The 11360-nt window shown below is 42.8% G+C and overlaps 1 long non-coding RNA gene across 1 annotated transcript; it reads left to right on the forward strand.

The window, feature by feature from the left end:
* The first annotated feature begins 376 nt into the window (after positions 1-376).
* LOC108518572 (uncharacterized) lies at positions 377-8466 on the forward strand. Its single transcript, XR_001882403.1, has 3 exons — positions 377-491; positions 1147-1929; positions 6806-8466. It is a non-coding gene; the product is annotated as an uncharacterized LOC108518572 (long non-coding RNA).
* Positions 8467-11360: the final 2894 nt, after the last annotated feature.

Here is an 11360-nt window from a genome sequence, read left to right on the forward strand (position 1 = left end):
AAATCCATATAGACAAAAAGTAGAACAGAGGTTACCAGGGGCTGGAGGGAGGAAGGAATGGGGGTTAATGTTCAATAGGGGCAGAGTTTCTGTTTGGGGTGATTAAAAGTTCTGGAGATGGATGACCATGATGTTTGCACAAAAATGTAAATATACCCAATGTCACTGAATTGTACACTTAAAAGTTTTTAAAATGGTAAGTATTATATATATATATAACAAGCTCAGGGAGGAAAGGCAGAATTCATAGAAAAGAGCCAGCACCTGAATTTTCCAGTGCCCCCCGCAGCCCTTACTCATGCTCATCAATCTAAGGTTTTCTGCAATCAATTTTCTTCTTTCCCCCTTTCAAATGCTTTTCATGATGGCAAATAAGGATGTCAAGCTTCATCACTTTTCATCTCTGGATAAATGAGATGTAACCCCAGCTGCCGTCCTTGTTCAGATCTGTACAATAAAGAGCAAAGCATAAAACCAAGTCAAGGCTTTGAGTAAGTCTGGGGAAATAAAAGACACCAGTCCTTAGGGGCTGGAGGAGGGGAAACAACCGAGAGAGAGGAACGAGGAGGGAAGCAAGAAGCCGTGCAGATGATGAAAGTGTTTTATAACTTGATGTGAAATTTCCAGATGGTGGTAGTTACATGTATGTTTACTTTAGGATTATTTATGATAACATACACTTGTATGTAATATTTTGAATGTGTCCTAGAGCTTGCCAAAAAATCGCCTTTAAAATGTATAATTAACAAGATTGTTGACAAACTGAGGTAATAAACGAGGAAGACAAAGTCATTGAGGAAGTTCCCAATCTTCCTGTCTGGATGACTTTTCTCTTTCTCAAGCCTGCTGCCTATTAACTTGCTCTTACCAGTTAGTTCTTCACAAAGCAAACGACATCAGTTCAAAGTGTTAGTCTTTACCTTCCACTCAGTCTAACTCATCTCAATGCAGTCAGTCCCTAGGGAAGGATGAACCCTAAACTAAGAGTCAAAATATTACTCAAGTGATAGACTTAAATTTCCTACTCTCATGACTGATGGAGCAGAAGATCTCACAATACTTTGTAATAAAAGCAAAAAGTGTAAATCTTCAAAAAACAACAAAAAATAAGTACTCCAGTAATGGCCTTTTCCCTTTGCCTTACAGGGGAGTGACCTACAAAATGTATAATGTGAAACAATGCAAATGTGAAAGGTGCAAAATCCCCATGAAAGAGCTGGATGCTGACAGATGCACCAGTGATAATTCCCATCTTCCAACACAGGAGCACAGCTTCCATTTTCCATGACAGAACAACAGTCAGAGCAGCTGTAAGGCAGGGTGACATCCCAGACTTCCACCAACAATGGGATGAGATTCGACATCTGGAATCACAACCACAACAGACCTAAGAGACCCACCAGCTTGATGACAAGCTTCTTCTTTCAAAGAAGGGTATCAGTCTGGGGGACCTAGTACTGCAACCTATGACAAATTAAGTGTGGCATCCCTCACTTGCCTGATGGAACTCAGTGATATTTTTTAATTAACAAGAGTTATTTTTATGTAAGCTTCTCTCTTTCCTCCACTGTGTGTGCTCGGGGGCTGGTGGTGAGGAAAAGAAAACAGCTGTGTGGGAAGCATCAAGAAAAGGCAGGGCATGCAATCTTAGAGATCAGTGACATGTAAGAAAACAGTGAGGAGAAAACATTTCTACTAAATTTTCCATTTGTTTACCTTCCTTGTCACATAGACTTCCAAGAGTTAGAAGTCTAGGATTTGATCTCCAAATCTTTCTGGCAGATTACTCATCTTCATTTCATTCATATAGTCCAGGGGTTTGTAGGAAGGAAGATGCCAGTTCTTTCCCAATCATAACTGAGGTATCAAGAGATATTCTTTTGAAATGTAACAAAGCAGATCTAAAGTTCATCTAAAAAAAATAAACGGGTAAGTATATTGACAAATATTTTGGCAAAATAAAAGTAATGAGGAGATACTAGCATTAGCCTCATCAGGCATTAAAATATATTGTAAAGTTATAATATGTAAAACAGCTTGGGGCTGGCACTGAAACTGACAGTTCAATTGAAGAGAATAGACAAGCTAGAAGTAAATCTTGATGTATGCAAGAATTTAATAAATTTGAAAGATGGTAAGGAAAGATAGGATTGCTCAAAAATGGTTTTGGTGCAATTGATTAACTTTTCATAAACTGGGTCAGCGCTTACTAGACACTGCTCTAAGACACTCACCCATGCCAAGTGTCCCCCAGCTCTCTGAGTTTCCCAGCTATATGATACCAGAGCTCAGGAGGCTCTGGTCCTCTCCATCCTGGTCTCCCACCATTGTCTCTGCAGCCCCCAATCTTCCTGAGATCACAGCTCCCATGGGCACCATTACCCTCTACTGCCAGCATCACTCTTGGGCAAGGAAAACTCCACCCTCCCACGAGCTTCTTAGGTCAAAGTGTGGTCACAGGCCTCCATAACTCCCATAGAACACCTGAGATCAGGACATCTACAAGTATTTGGGATGTCTTTATTATAGTCCGTGGTCGCCAGAGGTTAGTGGGGAGGGAGGGATGAATAAGCAGAGCATAGAGGAATTTTAGGGCAGTGAAACTACCCTGTATGATACTATAATTGTGGTTATATGACATTTTATATAGTCCAAACCCATAGACTATATTGTTAAAGAAGAAATTATTCTGACACTTGTTAAAACAATAATGAAGATTTTATTCAGGACTATTGTGATAGGTGTTGAGACTTACTACAACAGGCGAGAGAATTCAGGCTCAATTCCAATACAACAAAGACAGCTGAGGACTCATAGCCCATGAATAGAATGAGGGAATCAGTGGGTGGAAAATTCCTAAGAGGAGAAATCAAGAGCAGAGGAATTCTTGTTAAACCAACTTAGGGTTCTTGCTAAAGGCAAGCCAGGGTGACCAGATATCAAGAGTAGGGGAAGCAGAATTTGATCATACATCCAGAGTGATCAGATTTCAAAGGCACAGGGATTCTCACTAAACTGACCTAGCAAGATTCTTTTTGTTTTTTAGACAGAGTCTCCCTCTGTCGCTCAGGCAGGAGTGCAGTGGTGCGATCTCAGCTCACCGAAACCTCTGCCTCCCAGGTTCAAGCGATTGTCCTGCCTCAGCCTCCCAATAGCTGGGATTACAGGCATGCACCACCATGCCCGGCTAATTTTTTTGTATTTTAGTAGAGACAGGGTTTCACCATGTGGCAAAGTATGGTTTCAAACTCCTGAGCTCAGGCAATCCTCCCGCCTCAGCCTCCCAAAATGCTGGGATTATAGGCGTGAGCCACCGCACCCAGCCACAAGATTCTTACTGAGTGATGCAAGCCCAGCAAGGACAGGACGCAGGCCCAGGTCGAGGCCTAGTCAAGAAGAGGACTCGGAGGAGCATAACTACAGCTTGGTCAAGGATCAGGAGTCTTCGTTAGTGTAACACCGAGAGTGAGTTGTAATGTAAACTATGGATTTTGGGTGAGAATGACATGTCAATGTAGGGTCATCAATTGTAACACATGTTCCACTCTGGTGCAGAATGTCAATAGTGGAGGAGACTCTGCATGGGTGCGGTCAGAATGACAGAACAGAACTCTGTATTTTCTCCTCAATTCTGCTATGGATCTAAAACTTCTCTAAAAATTAAAGTCCATTAAAATTTTTAAAAATTAAATTGGTTTTAAAAAAGGAAATGAAATTGGATCATTCCTGACTATGGCACAGGTAGCAAGACCAGCCCTATGCCCTTCGCTAGGCAAGAAGTTTCAAGCCAGATCACTAGCTCTGGTGCCAATCGATTCCCAGAGATTTGATAATCTTTGCCATGCCCAGTAGTAGGAGCACTGGTTGTTTCATGCATGGGTCCTCTGTTCTATCATCTCCCTCCACTTATCCTCTGTTCTGTTGAAAACACTTTGGATTGGCTACCCAAGAGTTACTCATAACCCCTTCCTGCTTGCTTTAATAAGGGCTATAGGGAAGGGATGTGGGGAATGTTTTTAAAGGCCACAGACTGAACTGGCAGACCCCCTTTAGCCTGTTGCCCTTTCTCCATTCATCTTGCCTAGACTGTGGATGTAATGTCCATCTTGTGACTCTGAGGATGAAAGCCACAAGCCAAGGATGGCAGAGTGCAAAGAGAGAAAGAGGCTGGGGTATCGATGACATCGTGAAATCTGGACTGCCTATTTAGGTATGTTTTGCCTGAGACAAATGGATACTTTATTTGTTTAAGCCCTTTATAGTTGGGATTTTGTTACTTTCAGCCAAACATAATGCCAATTGTTATACTTTTCTACTCCCCAAATGGGCAGAAGGGGCAAATCAGCAAACCTACTGCATAAATATCCAAGTGGAATGCTGGGACTCCTAATTTTTTAATGTGGTTTTTAGCGGGGAAGCATTATTTCTCTCCTTGCCAGGTGAAAACTTGTGTTTGCAATGATTCTCTCTTCCTGCTTCCAGGGTTCCGCTTTTATAGATAGGGAGTAGTTTGAGAGGATATTAATTGTGTTAGGACTTATGCTATTTCTACATCATTAACAATTTTAAAATATTTAAGAAGAATGTGGTATATTGCATCTGAAAAAGATTATTGACTAAACATGGTTTAGACTGGTGATGGTCTGTGGGTCTAGAAGTAATTTTTTAACATAAAAATCAGTTCACTTCTCTACTCCTCTACCTCTACCCCACTGATATTGGGCTTGGTCAAATCACTTGCTTTGACCAATGGATGTGAGCAGAGGTTTTCAGCATGCTTGCTGGTTTGGCGGCTTTCCCTCTTGTCTTTCTGCTGTCTGCCATTAGCAGAGCATGCTCTGGCAGCTTCCATCTCAGAATGCAGAGGCAGTTGAAGCCATCAGGAACCCGATCTTCAGCTTGAAGCAGAGCCTCCACAATTGACCCACAGAATCATAAGTGAAAAATAAAAGTTGGTTCTTGTAAACCATTGAAAATTTGGAATTGCTTGTTATGCAGCGTTAGGCAATAATAGTTGACTAATACACTTCCAATGTCTTTCAGCTCATTCTGAGTAGAAAGTCAAAGTTTTCAGAGTGATTCAAAAGAATCCTCATTCTGGCTCCATTTATCTCTCTGACTTCATCTTCAACTACTTCTTTCCCTTCTTACTCTGCTGCAAATACACCATCCTCCTTGTTCCTCCTCTAACATGCCAGATGTGTTTCTGCCTTGGGACTTTGCACTTGCTGTTTCTCCTGCATAGAACACTTCCTCCAAATTCCTGCATGGCTTATTTGTTAATTTCCCTGTGATTTCCCTTTCTTTAAGAAAGTCATCTCAGTGAGGAGTTATCTAACCATCTGACTGTAAACTGCATTCCCCATTACTCAGTAGCCCCTTCTTTGATTTAGCACTAATCATCATTTATCCATTCTCTTCCCACCACCCCCCTACAGGGCAGGGACTTTATTTGATTCACAGCAGTATTCCCAGGGTCTAGTCAGAGCAGTGTCTGGCACATGGTAGGTACCTGCTGATTATTCATGAATGAACAAAGGGATAAAGGAAGAAATTAAAAATCTCAACATAAAAATTTATAAACAATTCCTAAATTATTTAATAAAATATTACATTTTATTTAATAAAACAATATACAAATGACATTTCATTAAAATCCATGGTTAGAAAAGAAATACAGGTGCTCTCATTTGTAATCAAAGGATTAGGAATTAATATTACAGAGAGGTATTCCATCTCCTTTCAAATTGCAAATGTTTTAAGAATTATAATACTCATGATGGCAATAATTCTCTTTGTCTGGCATGGGTATTCTCACAGACTGTGGGTGGAGATATGTAGAGATTCATCCTCTTGGGAAAGCAATCAAACGCCTTTACATCTTTATACCTTTACATCATTGGTCCACTAATTTCCCTTCTAGTAATCCTTCCCAAAGAAGAAATCAGTGTTGGAGGCAAGAAATTACACACCAAAAAGTTTCTTATAATGTTATTCGTAATAACACAAATTTAGAAAAAAATCTCATCAGTCAATAATAGGAGGATCATGACATGAATCATGGTGTATTTTTAGAAATTTTTTATGTTTTTTACTTTTTTGATTGATACATAATACTTTTACATATTTGTGGGGTACAAAGTATCACATGTACCCCATAAATATGTAAAAGTATTATGTATCAGTTATGCATAGAATGTGTCATGATCAAGTCAGGGTATCTGCGTGTCCATCATCTTCAGTATTTACCACTTCTATGTGTTGGGAACATTTCAAGTCCTCTCTTCTATTTTGAAATATACAACACATCGCACATATACCCCTGAATTTAAAATATGCAGAGATGTCAGAGGCCTACATGAGGCACTTTGCAGCACCAAAGCCCATTGTGATCCACTCCTGTTAACAGAGGTAGGGGGAGTAGATGAATGGGTGGGTGGGGAGTGCAAATTACAAAGCTGGGGCATAAAAGTGGGGAAACATAGGACACCCCCAAATGGCCATCTCATATTTTCGATTTCCCTCCGTGCCAAAAAAGCACATTTTTACCTAGTAAGGGAAGGTGGTATGGAGCAAGCGAATGTGACCATCAGTCAAGCGAGCTTGATGCATCATTACCTGCTTCCACACCTCCGTGCCCCAACACAATCCCTGACCTTCCTCTGCCCACTGGGGGACCCTGCCTGGCCTGTGTGTGGCACAGTTCCCTTCATTAGCACCGCCCACCACTAGCTTTCACATAGACACTCCGTAAGCAAGTAGCCCGGAGCTGAGCCCAGCCCTCTTCCTCCCCATTTCCAGTAAGTTTTAGGGGGTCATGATCATGGGATGCTGGACCAGGATGGTAAGCATCAGGAAACAGAATCTGGAGAATGCCCAGCTGCTCCCACAGGAAGCATCAGGGAAGAAGAAGAAGAAGAAGAGGTGTGAAGTCTGCCTTCTGCTCTGCTGGAATCCCTTTCATATCTCCTTTGCCTCCAGGCCGTTTTGGTTCCTGGCTATTTCCAGGTGTGACTCACTCAGGATGGTAAGCATCTTCTCTCCTACCCAGAGTAGAGGATGAAGACCTCATCTCAGAGGTTGAAGGGAACTCCAGAGAGAGGTCTCAAACTTCCAGCATTAACTGCTAAAGAAGCTTCATGCACTGCTGGAGAACCTGGGAAATGACCAATGATAGGGACTGAGCTCAAATACTCCGGGACAATCTAGTAGCTGAGAAAGTTCCAACTCCAGGGTGATAGAGGACTGCCTGGCAAACCATCATCAAAGCAGAAGACCTGATAGAAACATCACAGGCCATGGTTGATTACTGAAGATCAGTCCTTACACCCTGCCAGAGATTCAGAAGCCAATTTATCATAGTTCTCCCTGGAAATGTTGGCCAACATTCTGAAAAGCGTGGTCAGTAGTAGCAACAGAAATCTGTTCTTGCCAAGCACAATGTCACTGTCCTCAGCCCTTCCCCAACACAACCCAATAGGTGCTTCCTGGCTGCGAACTTGGGAAAGTCACTTGACCTGTCTGAGATTCCACTTCCTAATCTGGCCTGGTGAAGACAAGAAAAACAGATTATTTCAAGTGTCTAGCAAAGTGCTTGGACCAAAGTAGGCCCTCTGAAATGGTTATGGCTGTGTTGTTAAGGTGATGTTTTAAGTGCTGACGAGTACAAAGATGGGTAACATATTTCCTTCTGTTAAAATCTACAATCTAAAGAGAGAGAACAAGATGAATGCACAATAACTATCATTCAGAACAGGATTATGAGAAGGTGTGAATTTCTGTGAAAAATCAGAATGGGGGGGAATATGATCCCAGGTGATTGGCAGGGGGTGGGTGTCTGGATTCAACTGGAGAGGGAGCTAGCAGGGAAGGCTTCCTGGAGGATGAGAGTTCAACAAGGGGCAGGTGTAGGATGTGGGTGGCCGAGTGACTGGGCAGAAGGAGCTACAGAAGTAAGACCCCAAGTCAGGAAGACAAGGGCCTGCTGAGAAATACGAGCTATGAAGTGCAAGTGCAGGAAGAGTTGGGATGAGATTAGAAGGGGGTCTGGGGCCAGACTGTGGAAGGCCCAAGTGCTGGGCTAAGGAGTTTCTACTTAATTCAGTGGTCAACGGGGAGTCATTGGAGGCTGTTGAGCAGGAGAGTTGCTTTCTTTACAGCTGTGCCAGACTAAATTAAACCTAAATAGTACTTTATAGCTGGAAAGGGAAGGCCCAGGAATAGCTCTTGACTCAGAAACAGGCATTGGGGAAGGTAATGAGAAACAGCCCTGACTGATCAAAGCAGAGAGGTTAATTAAATTTGTAATTACTGTAAAAGGCCATTAAAAACCCTAGTTCACTAGAGATAACTGCTGTAGTGGGCCTTCAAAGACGAACGCGTCTCTTAACCTTGAATGGGGGGATGTTTGCTTCTCTGTGGAGGAGACATGATTAAGGTACTTAATAAATGGTAGATAAAGATGCACACGTGTGTGTTCTCTGTAAACCCACTCTCCGTCCCTGCATATATCTGTGTATCTATGTAGGGTGCTCCACAAGAGGGGTCCCCAACCCCTAGGCCACTGACCGTTATGGGTCCATGACCTGTTAGGAACCAGGCTGCACGGCAGGAATTGAGCAGAGGGCAAGCAAGCAAAGCTTCATCTGTATTTACGGCCGCTTCCCAATGCTCACATTACAGACTGAGCTACCCCTCCTGTCAGATCAGCAGCAGCATTAGATTCTCATAGCAGCACGAACCCTATTGTGAACTGCACATGAGAAGGATCTAGGTTGCGTGCTCCTTATGATAATCTAATGCCTGATGATCTGTCACTGTCTCCCATCACCCCCAGATGGGACTGTCTAGTTGCAAAAAAAAGAAAACAAGCTCAGGGCTCCCATGGATTCTACATTATGGTGAGTTGTATAATTATTTCATCATATATTACAATGTAATAATAGAAATAATGCACACAATAAATATAATTTGCTTATGTCATTCCAAAACCATCCTCTCACTCTGTTCGTGGAAAAATTGTCTTCCATGAAAACTGTCCATGGTGCCAAAAAGGTTGGGGACTGCTGCTTTATATCAGGTCAGTAACTCTCCAAAAGGAATTTACACAGTATGTGATGGGTCTCTAATTTTGACCCCTTATCTATCAAGCAGGTGCCGAGGTAGCCCAACTTACTCCATACTGCTAAAGTTTCCCATAAATTGTTCAAATGTATTTCTATTCTGAATTGTTCCACGGTGGCTTGGAACAATTAGTAGATTACATTGGTAATCTACTAACAGACCAACCGGGACTAGTGGACAGCTCACCGTGGACATTGTTGATGGAACTGGCCCTGAATCCCATCATCACCTTGAGCAACAACTGTATACATAGCATGGTCATAGATGTTGAAGCAGGACAATACTACTGTCTTGGCATGTACATTACTTCACGGTTTACACAATATATTCACTTCTCCTGTCTCATTAGAGATACAATTTATATTCCCATTAATCCACTGAGAAAACTGAGGCTCAGAAAGAGGAAGGCATCTACCCAAATATATAGTGCATGTTAGTGTCCAGAAAGACTAGAAACCAGATCTTCTAAATTTTAGCTCAGTGTTCTTTCAGCCACACCAAAGTGTATTTACTGGCACTTACAAATTACATGGTATAATTTTTGGTCCCTCTCCTAAAGCCTAGCTGGTAAGAGAATATGAATAAGGAAGCAATAAAGTGAAAAGATTTTGAGATAAATAAGGAAGCAATAAACTGAAAACGAATACACACCAGATTTTATGGTCATGGTGAGAGTCTCAAGAAGGGAAGAGCCAGGAAGGCTTCCTGGAGGAGAGGTGAAATTCTGCCGCTGTAGCAGAAACCCAAATTCTAAAAGCTTAAACACATCAGAAGCGATTAGTCCCATGTGTCTAAGTGTAAGCACCGAGGGACGATACAGCGTGGACCTTCTAGGGCAGCTCCATGCTGTTGGAGACTCCCTCCCTTCCTGTGGTTTTCTGCCTTCCTATTGTACAGATGTGCATCCACATAGTTCAGTGAATCCACACTCTGTCCACATTCCTGTCCCAGAAAGGGGCAAGGAAAGAGGATGCCCCTCCCTTTAAGAATACGATCCAGGCCGGGCGCGGTGGCTCACGCCTGTAATCCCAGCACTTTGGGAGGACGAGGTGGGCGGATCACGAAGTCAGGAGATCGAGACCACCCTGGCTAACCCCGTCTCTACTAAAAATACAAAAAAATTAGCCGGGCGTGGTGGTGGGCGCCTGTAGTCCCAGCTACTCCGGAGGCTGAGGCAGGAGAATGGCCTGAACCCAGGAGGCGAAGCTTGTAGTGAGCCGAGATCGCGCCATTGCACTCCAGCCTGGGCGGCAGAGCGAGACTCCATCTCAAAAAAAAAAAAAGAATACGATCCAGAAGTTGCACAAACTTGTTCATGAATGACCTTGTTTTGTTACTAGAGAAACTGGGACTTGTGGTCTTTGTTCTGCCAATCGTATTCCCAGCTAAAATTCTGTCACCGTGGAAGACGACAGAATGAATATTGGAGAATAACCAGCAATCTTGGCCATATACATGAGGCTCAGCTGAGCCTTGAGCAATGGGTGGGAGTGTGGGTAGTGGCACAGGGCCAGTGATTTGGGGGTCAGAAGGGGAAACAGAGGGCATCCGAAGCAGGCTGGACTACATGATAAAAAAGTGGGAGGTCCATCCTAGGCACAGTAAAGAAATGAACGTATCAGAAATGGCAGCTGAAGTAAGGAATAAAACCAGAGGTGTTCATTGGAGCCAGACAGATAATGAGACTTGATGGTCCATCAAGATGGTTCTCAGGGAAATAGTGTCTAAGGAAAATGGGTTGGTCAGGACAGCAGAGGATGAATTAGATGGGTTAGTGACGAGAGTCGGGAAGAACCATTCGGAGCCTCTTTCAATAATCTGTCCATATATTGATAACGACTCTGCCCAGGACAGAAGCCCTGGATTGAGAGAATGGGTGGCGTGAGAGTGTTTCATGGAAGAATAACAGGGCTTCATTTCTGTTGGGCTATCGAAATGAAGGCTCCTGGGAAGCTGCCTCTCTGACATGCATTCTCTAGGGCTCCCCTAGTACCCAGGCATCCTTCCTGCCTGTGTTCACAGCACATGATACCAACACCATATTCAACAACAAATATTTGTTCAACATAAGCTTCATGTGGGCACAAAGTTTGGCACATAGTAGATACTCAGCCAGTATTTGTTGAATAAATGGCTGAATGAATAAGTAACTAAAATGCAGGCACAGAACACACTGGGTACTTCACCCAGCAGAGGCCATTAAAACATTCTGGGGAAAGTCATCTATCATATCTTTA

The sequence above is a fragment of the Rhinopithecus bieti genome, unplaced genomic scaffold (assembly GCF_001698545.2).
Source record: "Rhinopithecus bieti isolate Rb0 unplaced genomic scaffold, ASM169854v2 scaffold_2077, whole genome shotgun sequence".
Lineage (NCBI taxonomy): Eukaryota > Metazoa > Chordata > Mammalia > Primates > Cercopithecidae > Rhinopithecus > Rhinopithecus bieti.